At 50.3% G+C, this 19,706-nt stretch overlaps 1 protein-coding gene across 6 annotated transcripts in view; it reads right to left on the reverse strand.

The window, feature by feature from the left end:
- The window catches only part of FAM120B (family with sequence similarity 120 member B), a 96,541-nt gene that overhangs the window by 25,314 nt on the left and 51,521 nt on the right, over positions 1 to 19,706 (reverse strand). The gene's annotated exons all lie outside the window — the stretch shown is intronic.

Below are 19,706 nucleotides of genomic sequence, written 5' to 3' on the forward strand. Positions count from 1 at the left end.
ACACTCAGGGGCGCCTGGGTGGCGCAGTCGGTTAAGCGTCCGACTTCAGCCGGGTCACGGTCTCGCGTGATCTCGCGTGATCTCGCGTGAGTTCGAGCCCCGCGGCGGGCTCTGGGCTGATGGCTCGGAGCCTGGAGCCTGTTTCCGATTCTGTGTCTCCCTCTCTCTCTGCCCCTCCCCCGTTCATGCTCTGTCTCTCTCTGTCCCAAAAACAAATAAATGTTGAAAAAAAAAATTAAAAAAAAAAATCACACTCAGTTGTTCCAATTATAGGTATTATCGCACAGGGCTGGTGAGTAACTTCACAAACTAAGGTCATACGAATCTAAATTTCTCTTTTCGTTGCCAGATCTACCCTGACATCACACACGCTCACTGTGTTTGGCTGTGGCTGTGCTACAGGCGGGCTCTTGCGTTCGGTGAGAGCTTGCCGCCGCTCACGGTTCTGGCATTCTTGGCTTGTGCTGAACGCACACAGGTGAACTGACACCTAAGCACATCCCCACATGGTTTGGTCAAGGTTAGCTCCACTAAATCTGTAGGTGTCTGGTTGACCTAGGCTGCTCCAATTCGACAGTGGCTATTTAAAAAAATTTTTTTTAAATGTTTTATTTATTTTTGAGAGAGAGAGAGAGAAAGCGTGAGTGGGGGAGGGGCAGAGAGAGAGGGAGACACAGAATCCGCAGCAGGCTCCAGGCTCTGAGCTGTCAGCACAGAGCCCGACGTGGGGCTCGAACCCACGAACTGCGAGATCATGACCTGAGCCGAAGTCGGATGCTTAACAGACTAAGCCATGCAGGTGCCCCAAGTTTATTTAAATTTAAAGAGAGAGAGAGAGAGACAGAGCATGAGTGGGGAAGGGGCAGAGAGAGAGAAAGAGAAGGAGACACAGAATCCGAAGCAAGCTGCAGGCTCCGAGCTGTCCGCACAGAGCCCGACGCAGGGCTCAAAACCACAAACTGCGAGATCATGACCTGAGCTGAAGTCGGCCACTCAACTGACTGAGCCACCGAGGCGCCCCCAATGGTGGCTATTTTAAATGTCACTGCATCTCTAATAGAGTTCATAAAACCAAAATCAACCACAAAATAAATCAAAGACATTTTAACTCCTTTTTAAGGGTTCACTTCAGTTATTGATCATTTTAAGATCATCATTTTAAGAAAGTTATCACCAACTGTGATTACCCTAGAGTTAATCTAAGGTTTAAGGAAAGTGTATTTGTTGGGGCGCCTGGGTGGCTCAGTCAGTTAAGCATCCAACTCTTGATTTCAGCTCAGGTCATGATCTCACAGTTGTAATATGGAGCTTTGCGTTGGGCTCACTGCTGAGCGTGGAGTCGAATTCTCTCTCTCCTCCTCTTCCTCCCCCTGGCTTACGTGTGCACACATACGCTCTCTCAAAATAAATAAGCGTTTTAAAAAAAGAAAACGTATTTGTTGTATAGCACTGCTTTTTAAGTTGTCCTAAAACGAGCCACCACAGAAGAGGTTTGTGGGGCTGCGGGGACGCTGATTAATTCAAGGTGGGGGTCCTCATTCCCTGCTCTACAGGCTTCTCCAGCTGAGGCCTGTGCTGGCCGGCCGTTCCCCGACACACGACCTACCTCACTGCCCTTCAGGAACCCTCCATCATCACTGCGTGTTCAGTGCATCGAGCCCGTGCACTTCCTCATCTATGCACACGCTGTAGCTGTCCATCTATAGAATTGCACCACCAGAGCTGGCCACCAGGAGCCATGTGTGATATTTGAATTTAAATGAACCACAAACCAAACTCGGTCAGCTCCTCAGATGCACTGTCCCCACTTCGAGTGCTCAGGGCCACATGCAGCTAAGCCCTCCCAACTGGACAGTGTGCCACGGGACCACGTCGGTCTAAAACACCCCCTCTTCTCTGCCTCGACCTTGCAGACTGTGAGCAGTCCTCAGCTTCCTCACCCTGGCCCCAGCACCGTGGGCCTCACCCCAATGCTCAGACCACAGCGCCTACTCAATGGCAGACCAATGTGCCTAACACAGATGTTACGTATTTTCTCCAGGCGCCGGGAGAAATTCTCTAATTGGGCAGATTTTTCTGTAATGGAATCAATTCTTGTTCATGTCTTGTGCTCATCCCTTGTGTACTTGATCATACATCCCAATTACACATGAGCTATGCCAGCCCCAAAGCACAGATCCTACGTGTGCCACTTGGATTTTCACAAACCGTGTAGCCAACACCTAGGCGACAAAGCACATGCTGTCAGCATAAGGAAGCCCTGGTGGCCTCCCTGTCACCCCTACTGCCCCCAAATGGTAAGCACCCACCAGCCTCTCAAATTGTCACTGGTTTTACTTGCTTGTGAATTTACAGAAATGAATCAGGCAGCATAGGTTCTGGCTTATGGTGACACTGCTTGTGAAGCTGTCTCATGCTGTGAGTGTGAAGGCTGTCCTCACTGCCCTCCCGTGTGCCACTGCACGGACTTTGTGCAGGAAACGCACAGATTCTAACATGACTTTGGGGACCACAGACACCTTTAAATGGTGAGTCTTCTTCAAGCTAGGTTTTTTCAGAAATGTTTTGTGCCTGTCCATGTAGAGATTTTATACAACTTTTGTTTTTTCCTATCCTTGTTTTTTCTTTGAGGTTAGTATAAACATAAAATTGGGGTGTTATTTTTACCTGGTATTGTTTTACAGAATACAGTTGGGTTGTATATGCTTTGAATCTAGCACCTGTAAAATCTGCTTATTACTTCTAATGATGGTTCTGTAGATGTGATTTTTCCATTCACGTAATCATGTCATCTGTCAACGATGACAAGTTTTATTTATTTCTTCCAAACCCTACACCTTGTATTTCTTTCTTCTGACTTTTCTGGCCATGGCTTCCGATTCGACAGACATGGTGAAGGAAGGTACCCCACACTCACGCCCACTAGAGAGGAAAATCTTTCAATATTTAACCATTAAGTATGATTTCTGCCGTGGATTTTAATCTTGACTCGATTAAGGAAGTGCCCTTCTAACCCTAGTGGACTGAGGGTTTTATCATGAACAGGTACTGAATTGAATCACATACTGTTACTGCATCCATTAACAAAACCGTATGCTTTTTCTTATTTATTGTGCTACAGTGAATCATACTGGTTTCAAATGTTAAATCAACTCTGTATCAGTTTTACATATTGCCAGATTTAATTTGCTAGCATTTTATCTGGAAGTCTTGAATTTAATTTCATGAAAGAGAGTGGCCTATAATTTTCATTTGTTTTTGTCTCTGGTACCAAGGTTTTGCTGGATTCATTAAGAGAAGTTGGATTAGTGATGCTGCTTCCTCCTTAGGTGTTAGGGACGTTCGCTAGGAGCCATCGGGATTTGTGGTTTCCTGATTCAGGGTCAATGTCTTCAACCGATTTAGAACCACTTGGATTCTCTATTTCTTCCTGTTTCAGTCTTACTAAATAGACTGTATTTTTTGAGGAGTACGTTCATTTTACCTAACCTTCCAAATTCACTGCTGTAATGCTGTTCATAATACCCTCTCATTATCTCCTTAGTGCCCACATGACCTGCAAGGATGCCGCTCCAATGGGCCGTTTATGCTTTCTCCTCTCCTATGATTTCCTATTGACAGTTGCTCTTATGATCTTCCTGTCACACTCTTTGGGTTTGATCTGCTCATTTCTCTTTTTTTAACGTTTATTTATTTTGAGAGAGAGAGAGGGAGAGAGAGAATCCCAAGCAGTCAGCGCAGAGCCCAATGCGAGGCCTGATCCCACAAACCGGGAGATCATGACCTGAACTGAAATCCAGAGCCAGACGCTCAACCAACTGAGCCCGCCAGGCACCCCTGCTCATTTCTAATTTACAGAGACGTCAACTCACACCGCGGGCTCTCAGCCTTCCTTCTTTCCCAACATATTCACTCGATGCTGTATATTTCCTGCTAAGAACAGCTTTTAGCTTCATGTGCAAACTTCAATATTACCATCTTCACTGTCATTCAGATTATTTCATATCTACTGTGAGTTCTACTTCCACCCATGAGTTAGTCAGCGCTACGCTATTTAATTTGCAAATAATTGGGAGTTTCAATTTTTGTGTTACTGTTGGTTTCCAGCTCACTTCTGCTGTGGTCAGAAAGCAGACTGACAGCCTCCACGGTCTGAGACTGGCTGGCACTAGGACCACCACACGGTCGATGCCAGCGGTCCCCATGTACACTCTGTCCTGCAACGCTGGGGCGCACATCTATATGCTGAGGAGGTCAAGTGTGTGCACTGTGTTCTCGTGCTCTGACCCTTAGTGACTCTCCCTCTGCTCGCTCCATCAGCCCTGGAGAGGGATGTGTTACAGCAGGACTCAACCAATCAACTTTTTCTGTGAAGAGTCAAGACAGTAAAGATGCCAGGCTTTGCTGGCCCTGTGCAGTCTCTGTTGAACATTCTTTTTTAGACACAACACTTTAAAAATGTAAAAACCGGGGCGCCTGGTGGGCTCAGTCGGTTGAGCGTCCGACTTCGGCTCAGGTCGTGATCTCACGGCTTGTGGGCTCGAGCCCTGTGTCGGGCTCTGTGCTGGCAGCTCAGAGCCTGGAGCCTGCTTCGGATTCTGTCTCCCTCCCTCTCTCTCTGCCCCTTCCCTGCTTGCTCTCTGTTTCTTTCTCAAATAACAAACAAAAAAAAACCGTAAAAACCATTCTTAGCTCGCAGGATGGTACAAAAACAGGCTATGGGCTGGATCCAGCCCACAGGGCCATGGTTTGCTGAGCTCTCTTCTCAAGTCTGCCACTCTTGGAAATACCGTTGAAGCTGCTCACGCTAATTTACGCTGTCAGCCAGTTGTGACGTCATCAGGACACAGCCCTCGTCTCCGGCGATCCCCGCTTGAAGTCCACTTCCTGCAACGTGGCCACACCAGTTTCTCAAGGCGAGAACGTGGCTCACTTCTGTCCTTATTTCCCAGACTCTTGGTGTTCCTCCACCCCAGGTGTGTGTCCGTAGGCAGCGCGTGGCTACTTTGGGACTTTTATTTTGCCGTGCTGACAGATTCACAGGAAGCTGCAAGGGTTGCATGGAGAGTCCCATGGACGCACCCCATTCCCCGTAGTGCTAACGTTCTACACTCCACGGTGCAGCATCAAGACCAGGAGATGGGCCCCTCCACACGCGTGTACATGTGTGCGCGTGTGTGCTACGCAGTTTCCATCACAGGAGCAACCTGTGCCACCACCACTGCCATGACACAGCTGCTCCATCACCACAAAGACCCCCTTCACGCACAGCCTCGGCGGGGCCCTGCCCCACTCTCCGTTTCCCTGTCTCGTTCCGAGAGTGTGGCTGTGCGGGGCTGGCTTCCTCGCTCAGCACGACACACTGAGTTCCGCTCACACTGTTGTGTGTGTGAGGCCCTCCCTTGTATGGCTGGTCCCAACCCACAGTGTGGATGGGCCAGGGGTTTGAGCGCTCGCCTATTTAAAGACATTTCTCGTTTCCAGCTCTTGCTGCCACACACGCAGCTGCTGTGAATGCTCCCATCCAGGTTCTGTGTGAGCAGAAGTCTTCCATTCTGTGGGACCAGTGCCCAGGAGGGGAACCGCTGAGGCACGCGGTAAGTGCACGCTTAGCTTTTCAGAGAACGGACGAACTTTTCCCAGTGCTCCCCTCACTGCGCAGCTGGCCTCCAAGCACCCCCATGCTTGCCAGCCTTTGCCACCTTCACCGTGCGTAGTTTTGGCTGCTCTGATATATACGCAGTGGCCCCTCACTGTGGCTTCAAAGATCTTGAAAGACTTTTAACTGCTTGATATTTCACACCCAAATATCTTTTTTAGTGAAATGTCTATTTGTGTCTTTTGTCTACTTTCTAAGTGGGCTGTTTGTTTTTGACTGCTAAGTTTTGAAACTCCTTTTATTTCCTACTTACAAGACCTTTGTCAGACATGTTGGCAAATATTTTTCTCCCAGTCAGTAGCTTGGTGTCTCCTCATTTTTACAGAATAAAAGTTTTTAATTCTGATGATGTGCAATTTATTGATTTTCTTTTATGGATCATGCTTCTGATGTGAAACCTAAGAACTCTCTACCGAGCCCTAGATCCCGAAGGTTTCCTGTTTCCCTGGAAGTTTTATAGTGCTGTACTTCGCACTTAGCTCAGCGCTCCACTTGAGTTCAACTTTCCACGAATGAACAGTAAGGTTAAGGTCACGACTCCACTGTCTGTGGTTGTCCAAATGCTCCAGCACCACGTGTTGTTGACAAGACCTTCTCACTCTGCCAAAATCTGCTGGCAGTACCTTTGTGGTTCTGCTTCTTGGTTCTCTGCTCGGTTCCACTGACCCACGTGTCCATCCTTCAGCCCATCCGCGCGGTCTCGATCAGTGTGGTTACACAACAAGCTATGTTGACAAGCTATATTCCTCCTGCTTTGTTCTTTTTCAAAACGGTTTTGGCTGTATTTTAGTCCCTTTGCTCTTCCATATAAATTTGAAAATAATCTTGTCATAGCAATAACAACAAAAACACCTCTGCTGGGATTTGGCTAGAAACAGTCCATCAATTTGGAGAACTGAGCTCTCCACTGTGCAGAGCTTTGCAGTCCATGGGCATGGTACGTCTCTCTCCACGAACCTGGGTTTCCTTTGACTTCTTCCACCAGCATTTTATAATTCTCAGCACACAGATTTTTTTATGTTGATCTTCAGCCTGAGGTCTTGCTGAACTCTCACTAGCTCTAGGAGTTTTTTGGTAGATTCCTCGGGATTCTCTATGTAGAGAATCTTGTCATGTGCAAAGTGGGATAGTTTTCTCTCACTCAGTGATCTGCATGTCATTTGCTTCCTTTCCCAGCCTCGGTGCACAGGCCACAAGTGCCAGCCCTGAGCTCCAGAGGGGCGATGTGAGCAGACCTCCTGGCCTTATTCACCACCACAGGGGGACACATGCAGTCCTTCCATGGTATGCATGATACCAGCTGCAGGGGATTTTGTAGATATTCTCTACTGAGGTGAAGAAGGTCCCCTCTATGCCTATTCTTCTGAATACCTGACGTGATCATGTGATTTTTCTTCATTGGCATTTTAGAGAATTGCAGAGACAGATTTTTGAATTCTGAATCAGCCATGCATCCCTGCAATAAACAATCCCACTTGGTCCGTGTGCTTCTTTTTACACATTGCTTGATTTGATCTGCTAACATTTTGCTAAGGATTTCTGTGTCTATGTTCACAAGGGACATTGGTCTGATGTATTCCCTTTTTGTAATTCATTTATCTGGGTTTGGTATCAGGGTAATATTGGTCTTGTTGGGAAGTATTCCATCTCCTTGTATTTTCTGGAAGGTAATGGGTAGAAGTGGCATTAATTCTTTGAACACTGATAAAGGACCCGGTGAAACCAACGAGGTTATAGATGCATTTTGGAGAGAGTTTTGAAAACTATGAATGCAGTTTCCTTAACAGTTATATGGCCGTCTAAACTATCTGTTAGTAATGAGTAGACTGCAGTCATGTGTGTTTTAGGGGTATCTGGTCTGTTACATCTAAGCTGCTGCATTTGTGTATGTGTAAAGCTGCCCGAAGCATTCCCTTCACCCTTCTGCTCTCGGCAGGTCTGTGGCGATACCTCGTCTACTCCTGACGGTGGCAAATTATATTTTCTCCTTTCTCACCAGGCAAATACTCTGGAGCAAAAGTGGTTCCCAAATGCTGGGCTGACCTTCCTGGACTTCTGATTCCTACAGTCGCGACTCAGTAATTCTTTATGGCCCTTTTAGCCATCTGGTACTTTGATTTATTATTTTTAAAAAATATTTTGTTAGCTTTTCTATTTGTCTTCAACAGGAAAACCCACCCAGACACCCTCAGGATGTATCTCCCACACACTTGGTCTCCACAGCTGGGTTCTCGATGTTTTCGTACCAAAAATACTGTTGGCAACCTGGTGAAACCTATGGGTTCTTTCTCAGAATAACATTAAATACATACAATAAAATACATAGGTTTATAAAAGAATTAGTTACAGTATAGTTTTCAAAATAACATAAATTTACAATGCAGTAATTTACAGTAACTTCTCCATATGTACCTTAAAAGATAAAAAGAAAACAGTGGCTGTAATAACCATAATTTTGAGAAAATGAGGACAGGAGATAACATGTATGAATTTCTCCAACTGTAACGTAACGTGGGATCCTCTGTGATTTCTCCCGGTGACAAACCTACAGGTGCTGCCATTATTATTAGGATTTGTTGACTACATAAGGGAAATGATGAATTTCAGTTACAAGTTGGTGAAAATAGATGTATTTTTTTCCTGTTGCAGTTCATAGACTCCCATTTAAAGAATCCTCAAAATTATACCACACGTACAACAACAATTCAGGGTCTGACAAAAATAAACACACACTGTGGCAGGTGAGTACTTTAAATAGACGGCCGTAACCCTGGGACCAGCAATTGCTTTCCTTACATTGATGTAATCTTTGCTGGAGGGTTTGCAAAGTGTGTTAACAGAGGAAATTCCACCAAAAGACATGGGCAGTTTTGGAGCCTCTATTACCCATTTAATTATCAAACACTAAAAATAAAGTCTAAACCAAGAAAAGCACATTAAACTGGGAATAAGGTCACAGTGTTAAAGGGCTGGATGTGTTGATAGTTTTCTTTCTCAAACATAATCATTTCCCTTTTGATCCCAGCTTTCTCAGGGCTTCCAGGCTACCAAGAATGGGCCACGCTCTGTCTTGGACACGCGGGGTCAGGAAACACCATATGAGCCACTCACGAGTGGCTCACACAGCAGGCTGTACTGAAGCAGGAAACTTCCTTCTCCTTTGTAGGGTGCCCACGCCCCTGTGCCTGCACTCAGTCACCCTTGACCTGGCCCCCGATCCTCTCCCTCTCCACACTCCCCCTCTCCAGGCCCTATGGAGGGGAGGGGGTCTCACCCTCACCTGTCTCAGCACCCCCACCCCCCACCGGCCTCCACCCCACTGCTCTCCAGAAGCTGTTCCAGGTCTAAGTCCAACGTTCATTTCCTCATCCTTTCTCCTGACCGCACCCACACACGGGCGCCCGGCCTACTGGGTGCCCGTCTTCTGCCACGCTCTTTCTGCCATCCCTAATGAGGGTGCTCTCAAGACCCCCAGCGGACGTCCTCAGGCCACACCTCTTTCTTCTCCCTGTGTTGATAAACCCGCATGTGCTCATGCTGCCCAAGTCCACCTCCAACACCAACTCTCCCCAAGCTCCAGACTTGTGGGTCCCGCTGTGCAGACATACATCTCACATGTGACCCTCCCCAAACGGAGCTCTTCACCTCCCGCCTCGGACTGCTGATCCAGGAAAACGGGATCCCACGCCAGGCTCCTCCTGCCTCCTGCACACTTTGCACCACTTTTCTCTTCACCTCGACCTTCAGTTCCACCATGCCAGGCCCCTCGCTGAACCCACTCTGTCCCCACTCCAGGCCCCGCTTGCACTGGCACACGTGACCCCCCCATGAAGGGCTGGGCTTCATGTCACTCTGCTGTCCGAAGCCCCCTGGATTCCTCAACAGCCAGGGGAGTCCCAGCTGTGACCAGAGGCCACAGCTCTGACCAGCTGTGATCACCTCTAGAGGCTCTAAGCTGCTCAATGAACCCAACGAATTTCTTTGTTCCCTTCTGAGGCCCTCCCGTCCTTACTCTATTCTCACCTCTGACTCATCAAATCCCAGTGCAGGGGTAGATGCCTGGAGGAGCTGGGGGGACAGGAATGCCCTCCCTGCCCCCGCGCCCCAGGAGGAGGTCACCACGGTGGCACTCCTGCTGAGCCACCCTCCCGGGACGACCACCTTCCTGCCCCTGCGCCCCCAGTACAGGTCTGGCACTGGGCCAGCATTCAGTTTCTACTGAAAGAGTGAACTTGCTGCTTAAGTATCAACATGACATATGAGATTTACTTCTCTATTAAGACCCTACAAATGGCAGGCAGAGGGTCTCTGTTAGGAAGTACATCGGCTCCAGTTCCTAATATGATGCTTGTGTACAAGGATACAACCGCTGACTTCCTGTACATGTGCCACGTGACACGGGGCAGGTCGTGACTCCGCACAAGCCGGGGGCCTCTCTCTGTAGCACAGGCAGGCACGGTGTGCCCGGCCGTGTGCCGCTGAGGACAGCACACGGCCCTAAGAGCTGTGCTGTGCCAGCTTCCGCTCTAGGAGGCCCTGCTGTCCACACGTGTGCACACCGTGAGCACTCCTCTGTGAGTCCTCGTTCAGCGGGGTGCTGAACTAGCAAACTCCAGGCCGGAACATGGGTCACAGCCATGGTCGCACAGTGGACAGGCTCCACATGCTCACTTTAACCGCAGCTCAGGAGCGGCCCAAGTGCCAAGGCTACCACAAGAAGAGCCAGGCTGGGCGTCCCCGTCCCAGCTGAGCAACTGCGAGCGAGTCACATACCTCGTGTGGGTTTCCGTGGTCTCACCTGGTCCCAGCGCACCATCGGTACTGAGGAGTGCCACGTGCGCTGCAAACGTGTAGGTCCTTGAAGAACCAAAGCGCAACAGAATGAAGACAGATTTACACCCAAACCCGACCTACTGAGGTCCTCCCAAAGCCCTTCAAATGCAGTTTTCCCCCACTGCCAGAAATACGAAGTCGTCATGTGCTACAGCAAGGCGCGAGTGATAGAAGGTCAAGTGATGCGATCTGCAGAGTTTATCTTGTAAACACCCAACTAACCGTGCGCGTCACTCAGGACTGAGTGACGAAAACTGTAAAGTCTGCTCTTGGAAAATAACTAACCGTAAAAGACAATGTTCATGCTCAGTCACTTTTTTAAGTGAAAACAAAGCCTCAGCATCAAACACCATCCCCGGCGACCCTGTCGGGTACAGTCGGGACTTGCCAGGTCCTGGTGGCACCAGTGAGCACAGGGCAGCACCAAGGACATGTTCTTCATGTGGGCGAAGTGGGCAGCTGAAACCAAGCCCCTGAGGGCCCACCGTTCACTGCACTTCCTCTAGGCTCACTGAGCTGCACTGGACATGCTGTGCCCCATCTCACAGCTCACAAACGACTTCTGTAAGAGAAGTGAGCCCGTAACCACGTCAAAGCAGGTGAAACAACTAATGCGGGACTTTGGTCTCAAGCCGTTACGCTGCCCTGGGGTCACAGGATGGGCGGTGACATCACCGGCACTTTAGGGACACTTTTAATTCAAGAAGCTGTACGGCCATTAATTCAGTTTCCTAAACATGGCTTTCTTCCTCCTGCTCGAAGCAAGCAAGCGTGGAAAACCCAGGGAGACCAGGGGACAGACAGCACAGGCAGGGCTGGTGGCGGGGCCTCAGACCCTCAGCTGGCTCACCCAGGTTGAGCCACTGCCACGTACAACTGCTTGCTAGCACTGCGTTAGTGTCGGGATCAGCCGGCACGCTGGCGGGGCTCTCCTGTGCCTCCACATCTGGAAGGCAGAAGGTACCGTTGTAAGCGCCAGGTTGTGAAAGTTCTACTTCCCAGAACATGTTAAGGTATTTCTCAGCCAGGGGCGCCTGGGGCTCAGTCGGTTGAGTGGCCAACTCTTGGTGTACGGCTCAGGTCATGCATGGTCTCACGGTCCGAGGGACTGAGCCCCTCGCCGGGCTCTGCACTGACAGTGTGGAGCTGCCTGGCTTCTCACTCTCTCCTCCCTCTCTCTGCCCCGCCTCAGCTCGTGTGCTGTCTCAAGATAAATAAAACAAACTTAAAAATAAAAAGCATTTCTCAGCCACGTTTGCCTTGTGATTTTCCTTTTCTGATTATAACGTGAGGGCTGGAAGACAATCTACACCCACCCCCTCTCCTCCACAAGTCTATTCAGGGAGAGGACTGTCCCAAACTGGCTGAAGTTACATGGGAAACAGAGCGAAGAGACGGGGGAAGCCTGCTGACCACCACCAACTCCCCGGTTCCTCGGTGAGCAGAGAAAGCCCCGGACTTACACTAACTGGGCTAAGAGGAGAGCAGACCGTGTTCACAGGCTGCAGGATTGACACCTGAAACTCTGAGGCCACCTTCCCACCAGAGGAACCCCAGAGCCATCGTTCTTCTTCCCCAAACAACTGGCGCTGAGGGCCCTGGGAGCCCAAGTCAGGGCAGGAGGCTGGGCCTGGCCCAGGCTCAGTCACCAGTAAGCACGGACCAGCTCCATGTGGCTAAAAGGTATGGCCTTACAGATAAATAAAATCAATAAAGATGAGCAGCCCGTGTTTTAGAAATAGGATTTAAGGTGCTTTGGAATAAACACGAGGAAAAGCTAAGCCCTGCACGTTTCCTGCCCAGGTGATGGGGCATTTGGTGGGGACCCAGAAACTGGAAAAACCAGTTCTGATGTCCCAAAGCTTCACAGGAAATATTTAACAGTAAACAGTCAACGGTGTGGCGTGGGTTCACATGCCAAGGAAGGCTCATTAACTAGGGCTTATTGGCAGTTATGTAAAACGATGATCCTATGGAACAAAACTACCATTCTTGGCCAGCTGCAGCCCCTGAGCCAACCTAAACTCAGTTTCAGACAGTGCTTCACCAGCGGGATTGTCCCGTGAGCAACTGGAAACCCACACGGGGTGAGAACACTAACAAACCAAACACCAAAAACAAACCTGGGAGCTCCTCTGGTCTGAAAGGCTGATTAGATTTTAGAGGTTCTGCCTGAAGTTCCCGCTCACCTTTAGGGTCCCCTGCCTGCAGTGAGGCACAACGGTACAAAGTAACCCCCAAGGGTACTGCCTGAGACTCGATAGGCAGGGGCAGGACCAGCGGAGGATGCTGGTCTGGCCTTTGTTCACATCCCGCTGTTACTCCACCCTCCGGAGTCAGGAGAGTTGGTAGGCCCTGGAAAAGCCATTTATTTGTAAGTGCAGGAACGACATGGCCAGATGTGCCTGATAAACACGTGAGCCTCTGAGAACACCATTCTCAGGTTAAACGCATTAGGCGAGTGTGTGGGGCCGTCCTATCAGCAAGGCCCCTCACCTTGCACACAGCAGGTAATTTAAAAATAGCTGTTGAGGGGCGCCTGGGTGGCTCAGTCAGCTGGGCGTCCGACTTTGGCTCAGGTCATGATCTTGCAGTTCACGGGTTTGAGCCCCACATCGGGCTCTGTGCAGACAGCTCGGACCCTGGAGCCTGCTTCTGATTCTGTGTCTCCCTTTCTCTCTGCCCTCCCCTGCTTGCACTCTGTCTCTCAAAAACTAAAATAAAGTGTTAAAAAAATTTTTTTTTATAAATAACCTCTACACCTAACGTAGGGCTTGAACTCACAGCCCCGAGATCAAGAGTCGGATGCTCTACCAACTGAGCCAGCCAGGTAACTCACGAGCCTCCTTTCATAGAAACATGTTTAAAAAGAAAAATTGGAGGGGTACCTGGGTGGCTCAGTCGGTGAAGTGTCCCACTTCAGCTCAGGTCATGATCTCAAGGTTCGTGGGTTTGAGCCCCGTGTCAGGCTCTGTGCTGACAGCTCAGAGCCTGGAGCCTGCTTCAGATTCTCTGTCTCCCTCTCTCCTTGCCCCTCTCCTGCTCACACTCTGGGTCTCTCTCTCTCATTCTCGCTCTCAAAAATAAATAAACATTAACAAAAAAATAGCTGTTGAGTGGGGTGCCTGGGTGGCTCGGTTGGTTAAGCGTCCAACTTCGGCTCAGGTTATGATCTCATGGTTTTTGAGTTTGAGCCCCGTGTCCGGCTCTCTGCTCTTAGCTTGGAGCCTGCTTCAAGTTCTCTGTCTTCCCCTGTCTCTGCTCCTCCCCTGCTCATGCTCTCTCTCTCTCAAAAATAAACATTTAGAAATAGCTGTCTACTATATACTTGAAACTAATATAACATTGCATATCAGTTATATTTCAATAAGAAAATTAAAATTTTCTTGTTGTTTTTATTCAAAAATTTACATGAAAATACATGAAGATCCATTAAGGCCGCCTTGCAGGGAAATACAAATGGGCTCCCCTTTCTCCTAAGGCACAGGGGCAGGGGAGGGGCAGTGCCGGGCCAGTGACAACAGCAGGGCTGGCCCTTCCACGGCCCGTCTTGAGAAGCCACACAAGAGAGCCATTTCTCCCACGCCCTTCCCACCCAATGCCACTTCGTGTCACATCTTTAATCCAGGCAGGAGCGTGCTGTGCAAGAGATGCCCTTGGAGCATGGGTGGACACTTGCCCAGAAGAGCAGGACACAGGAGCCCGGAGCCCCAGGGACTGGCTGGCGGCAGCACCCTGGGAGCAGCATGTGGAGAAAACACTCTCTGCCTGGCCGGGTCGGCACGCTGTCCCAGGAGCGAGTGTCAGCAGGACGGGAGCCTCGAGGTGCCAGCTGGCAGGGCACCAACCATTCTCCTCTGCAGCCCTCCTGACACGCTCTTAAGGTCCAGAATGGATGACCACGCACAACAAACAAACAAAACAATTTCAATGTATTCTTTGGATGGCTTACAGGAAAGACGAAAGACGAAAGAATAGGGCAAAGAAGAGAAAGCGGAGCTGGGTGTAAGGCGTGTCGACCTGAAGACCTCGGGGTGCCTGAGGACACCACGGAGGGAGCGGCACAGTATGTGTGCGTCCCGCAGGGTATAGCCCCCGCTGCTGTGGGCCAGCATACCACTGGCCACTCCACAGCCATCCCCCTACCCGGGACCCTCTCTAGGCCGAGTCGCTGAGCACGCAGGAGATCCCACACCATCCTATGGCACCAAAGACGGGCTCGGTGAAACCTCCACCTCTCTGCCCTCCTACATCCTCGCACATCATGGCAACACGCCCACCTTCGCCGTCAGACCCAAACTGCCACCTCCGCCGTCAGACCCACGACCGCCACGAGGTCTACAGCTCTACTCACGAATGTACAATCACAGAAAAGTTTAAGAGAATGACAAAAGGCTGACCTTTACAAGAAACAGAGTGAGATAATATTTAAACCGTTAGCCGTGATTCCACCATTTCCCCCTTACTGCCTGGATCGTGGTCACCAAAGACATCCTACAACCAATACACAGGAGCAATGAGGCCACAAGTCACGAAGTTCTGGCTTCTTACTTTCCAGTGTCTATAGCTCCTGGGAGAACTTTAGAGGCTCTGATCTGCCACGGGCGTGAAGTGTTGGAGCAACGGCACAGAGACAGGGAGAAGAGGGCACAGGCCCTGCCACCACCTGTGGGCCTGCTGAAGCCCAGGGGAGACATGCTACATGGGGTACCCACGTTCTGTGGGCTGGCAGTGTGGGAGCAGCACAGGGACCACAGGCATAGAGAGAGGGACAAGGACATCTCAGGGACACCTGCCCCCCTCAAGCCAGGGTACATTTCTGCCAATCCGTGGAATGGGGTTTGAAACAGAAAGCTAAAATGAAAATTCCATCCTGAGATTTGTTTCTTCTATAGAAAAAAAATTTTATTTGAAGATTCCTTATTTTTAATTTTTTTTTTTTTTTTTTTAATTACAGAGAGGGAAAGCGCCCACGTGCAAGCAGAGTTGGCACAGAGGGAGAGTCTTAAAGGCTCCAGGTGAGGGCGGAGCCCCACGTGGGACCTGACTGCACAACCCCGAGATCATGACCTGAGCTGAAGCCAAGAGTCGGGACACTCAACCAACTGGGCCCCCCGGGCGCCCGTGAATATTCTTACTCACAAGGACTGAATGCGTCTGCTAGCATCCGGCACGAACATAAGCACACATCAGTACTGATGACAGTATTAAGCAAACCAACATCAGAGTGCTGACAAGGCACGAAGATCCCATGAAAGTCACAGGGGACTCAGTTTCCACCCCAAGTAACTGAGGATGTATTTCAATCCATTTAAACAAAACTAGCTGAGTACCTGCTAAATTGCCAGAAAGTGCGGGTACAAGGGAAGACACAGGGGTGAATGAGGCCGAGTGTCCAGTCCTGAAGAGCCGTGGCCCAGGGAAACCCCAGGAGAGGGGACAGGTATCCTTGAGCAGGAGAGAGGGTTATTCGCTGAGAGAGGAAGGGGACAGGCCCTGAAGCAGATGTAGCATCACTGGCGAGGTGTCACGGGGCACATCAGCAACTGCCATGTGTGGGTACCCAGCAGAGGAAGGAGCCCCCCTGCAGCAGGTATATGCAGGAGGCAGTGAGGCCGGGGTCTGGGCAGGGCCTGCCTCCAGGGCAGGGGAGGGGTGGGGGGCTTTGGATGGGACTGGGGACACAGAATCAGACTGTGGATGCCTGAAAGGCCAGGCCAGGGCCCAGCGTGAAAGCTCTAAGCACCAGTCCTTCATCTCTGCCCAGATGCAAGCAGTGAACAGAGGGGAGGCCAGAGGCCAGATTCAAAGTCCCAGGGAGGGTTCAAAGTGAGAAGTGCAGGGACAGCAGAGGACAAATCGAGAGGGACTGAGGCCCCAATCTGCAAACAGCTTCTCTGCAGGTGTGAATGGCACCCAGAACAGACAGGAGCCTCTTCCGGGTACCGCCAGCCTGAGTGTCTGTGTGGACGTATGGCCGGCTCCCAGGCTCCATGCTGAGGCTGCTCAATTTTGCTGTTGTGGCCTGCCAGCATCCACAGACGCCACATGGGAGGACAGGCAAGGCTGTGTAGCAAGCAGCTTCACTGAGCTTGGGGGCGGTGGCCTGGGTGTGGCCTGCCTTGCTCTACACCTCTATTCTGACTCGTGTCTCTCTTCCGCAAAGGCAAGTCAGCTGTGGGGCATCTGGATCGTCCTGGACCCTTATGTGCTGGAGATCCGGGCACCAGAGATCTCCCCTGAGAACTTCCATGAGGTGTCCCACCTGCTGTCCCGAGCCAGCCCAACCTGTCCTCACTAAACTATGGGCGGCCACCAGCTCTCCTCCGGAACAACCTGGAAGGGTGGCTGTGGGCACTGAGGACATCTGCTTTCCTTGGGGCTCTCCGCACAGAGAGAAACAGCTCCCCTTAGTACTAGGGACGGAAGCACAGGAAAGGCACCAGGGTAGCACCAGGGCCAGGCAGCGGCCCGCAGCCCCCATGCTTGTAGCTCGCCAGCGTCACGAGAGCAGGAGACGCTCCTGCTCCTCCATACGCTCCCCTTTTCCACCTTTGATGATGCTCCTCCACAAATGTGCCTGCTTACCAGAGCTAATATCCTCTGAACCACACACTGGGGACACGCCAGGTGATGTGTGTAACCCTCATCACAGGGCCACAGGCACAAGAAGGGACACTGTCATCTGCTGCCAGATCCAGGAGGGTTGGCTGGGCCCGAGAGTGCCCTCCTGCTCAGTCACACAATGACCTTCTGCCTGCGGATGCTCCGGAAAAGCATGTGCAAGTCCTACGTACACACGAGCATCAGACTGAGGGCCTGTCCCCTGAAGGTTTCCCACCTGTTTTCTTCGACATATTTAATTTAACCCATCTGGGGAGTCATCTTCTGTGCTTACATATCAACTTAAAAAGCCTACTAAAAGTTTCAATAGATTCTCTTTTTTTTTTTTTTTCCCCATTCTGAGAGAGCAAGTGCAAGCAGGGGACAGGAGGGAGAGAGAACTCCAAGAAAGCTCTGTGCTGTCAGCGCTGAGCCTGACACGGGACTTGATCCCACAAACCATGAGATCATGACCTTAGCTGAAATCAAGAGTCGGACACCTAACCCACTGAGACACCTAGGCGCTCCCAATAGGTTCTATTTCTACTATTCATTCATTCATTCATTCATTCATTCATTCATTCATTCATCAACTTTTTGAGCGCCTAACAGTAAAAGCATTTTTTCTAAATATCTCTTTTAATACACATTTACACTATCCTGTATTTCTCTGGCTGTTTTAGTAGTTTAATCAGTAAAGCACCATTTCATAGATTTTATTCTGATGTGCTTTAAAAATGTGATCTCCTTGAAGCATTTTGATTTTATCATTAGAATTTGAAGTGTTTGATTTGGAAAGTGACGGTTCGCCAGCAGGGGCAATACTGACTCAAGATCTTGGAATGAAGATTTCTACACTTGCTGTTACACACGCCATGTTTGCTCTTCACTTTAGAGGCTGTTCGGGGAGATGGTGGGAAGCAATGATGATGTCTGGTGCACCTCGCAGCCCTGACTTCTTAACGTGGCTGTGACACACACTGGTGCCCTGACCTTGGGCAAATCACTCTGTGACGAGAGCCTGACAGGAGAGCCTGCCTGCACCACCACCAAGGTCCCGTTCCTGGCTCCAGCAGACATCATCTTCAGTATTGAAACTTACTGAGCATCAGACATTGTACGGCATGGAGCAACAGAGAGGATCCAACAAGAGCCAGCCACCGTCCCGGACCCACCCCCTAGACCCCAAATCCAGGCTTCATCATGGGCAGGCTGGACTCCGGAGCACAGAACGTGCACCCTCACCAGACCCTTCAAGGGACCTCAGCCAAGACACCAATCTTTGTCTTCATTTCCCTACCAACATAACAAGGACTTTATTTCCCTCAAAGGAATGATATAAAAATTAACTGTGTAATGTTTACGAAGCCCTCCTAATTTCCCCCCAAAATGCTCTAATTTTTCCTGTTCCTGAGGAATGTATGCCAGGCCCAGCACAATGACCAGTGGGACGGACTCTGTCCTTAGGAAACACACTATCCAGTGACCTTTCTGCTCACCGAAGAGCCTGCAGACTTACCTGCTGGTTTAAGCCAGGGGCCAGCAGGTAAGTCTGCCAAGGGCCAGAGATCAGTATTTCTGGTGTTGTGGGCCTTACGGTCTCTGTCATAGCTCTCAACTCTGCTGTCGCGGTGTGAACTTAACCTTAGACGCTGAGATCTGAATTTCACATAATTTCCACATGTCATGAGACATGACCCTTCTTTGAGTCTTCTCCCAAACTTCAAAGTGGCTTATAGAGCAGTTTTTCGATACTCTTCTGAGGTGAGAAGACAGCTGAGGCAGTGTGCTCTTCCGTCAGAGCTGTGCACCCACCCGTGGTCGGAGGACACCGAGCGACCCCGTGAGCTCTGTGCTCTGACACGTGTCCACGGAAACCACGTCCCAAGAGGAGAGGCCCATGAATACTGTCCATTTTACAGACTCGGTTCAATGAGTTGTCAGTGAGTTGCCCGTGTGTGCAAAATGTTTTTTTCCAAAGCCTGCAATTCAAGGATGCTCCTTACCCTGGTCGTTTACTTTTCAGCAAGCTCTATGGCTGTGGCCCCAGGCCGAGGCACTCTGTGTGGAGGCCCCGAGCACCCCGCTCTCAGAGCTTCACCCCGGCACCGGCACTCCCGTCAGGAGAACAATGGGCTTCCTGACAGGTGCGGGCCATCAGGGGCACAGGCGGGCAGGTGTGTGCACCTCTGTCCCCCACACCCTGTACCACCTGTCACTCGGCGCACAGGTCATGACCAGGCAGACATCACCTAACCTTCCCTTTCCGAGTCCGCAAACACCCTCTACTGTAAGGCAAGTGGAGACTCTGGTAAGAAACCTGGCGAGTGGCGGCTCCTCAGCCCCCCCAAGGACGGCGGCCCCTTCCTGTGAGAACACAACCAGTTCCCACCACCCACACCGCACCCATCAGACCGCGGGTCTCATCCCGTAAGTCTGTTTTACCTTCAGCCGGTAAGACACTCTTCCCCAGTAAAAGCAATTTAGTGCCACTTCCTAACAATTAGTTGCAGAGAGGCTTCATTTTAGCTTAAAAATCTGGGCATTTGACGTCTCACCAAATGGTGGCACCTCACTGAACCTATATTTTACTTATTTTTCCTTAACTGAT

The sequence above is a fragment of the Herpailurus yagouaroundi genome, unplaced genomic scaffold, assembly GCF_014898765.1.
Source record: "Herpailurus yagouaroundi ecotype Mexico unplaced genomic scaffold, PumYag 198, whole genome shotgun sequence".
In the NCBI taxonomy this organism is placed as follows: domain Eukaryota; kingdom Metazoa; phylum Chordata; class Mammalia; order Carnivora; family Felidae; genus Herpailurus; species Herpailurus yagouaroundi.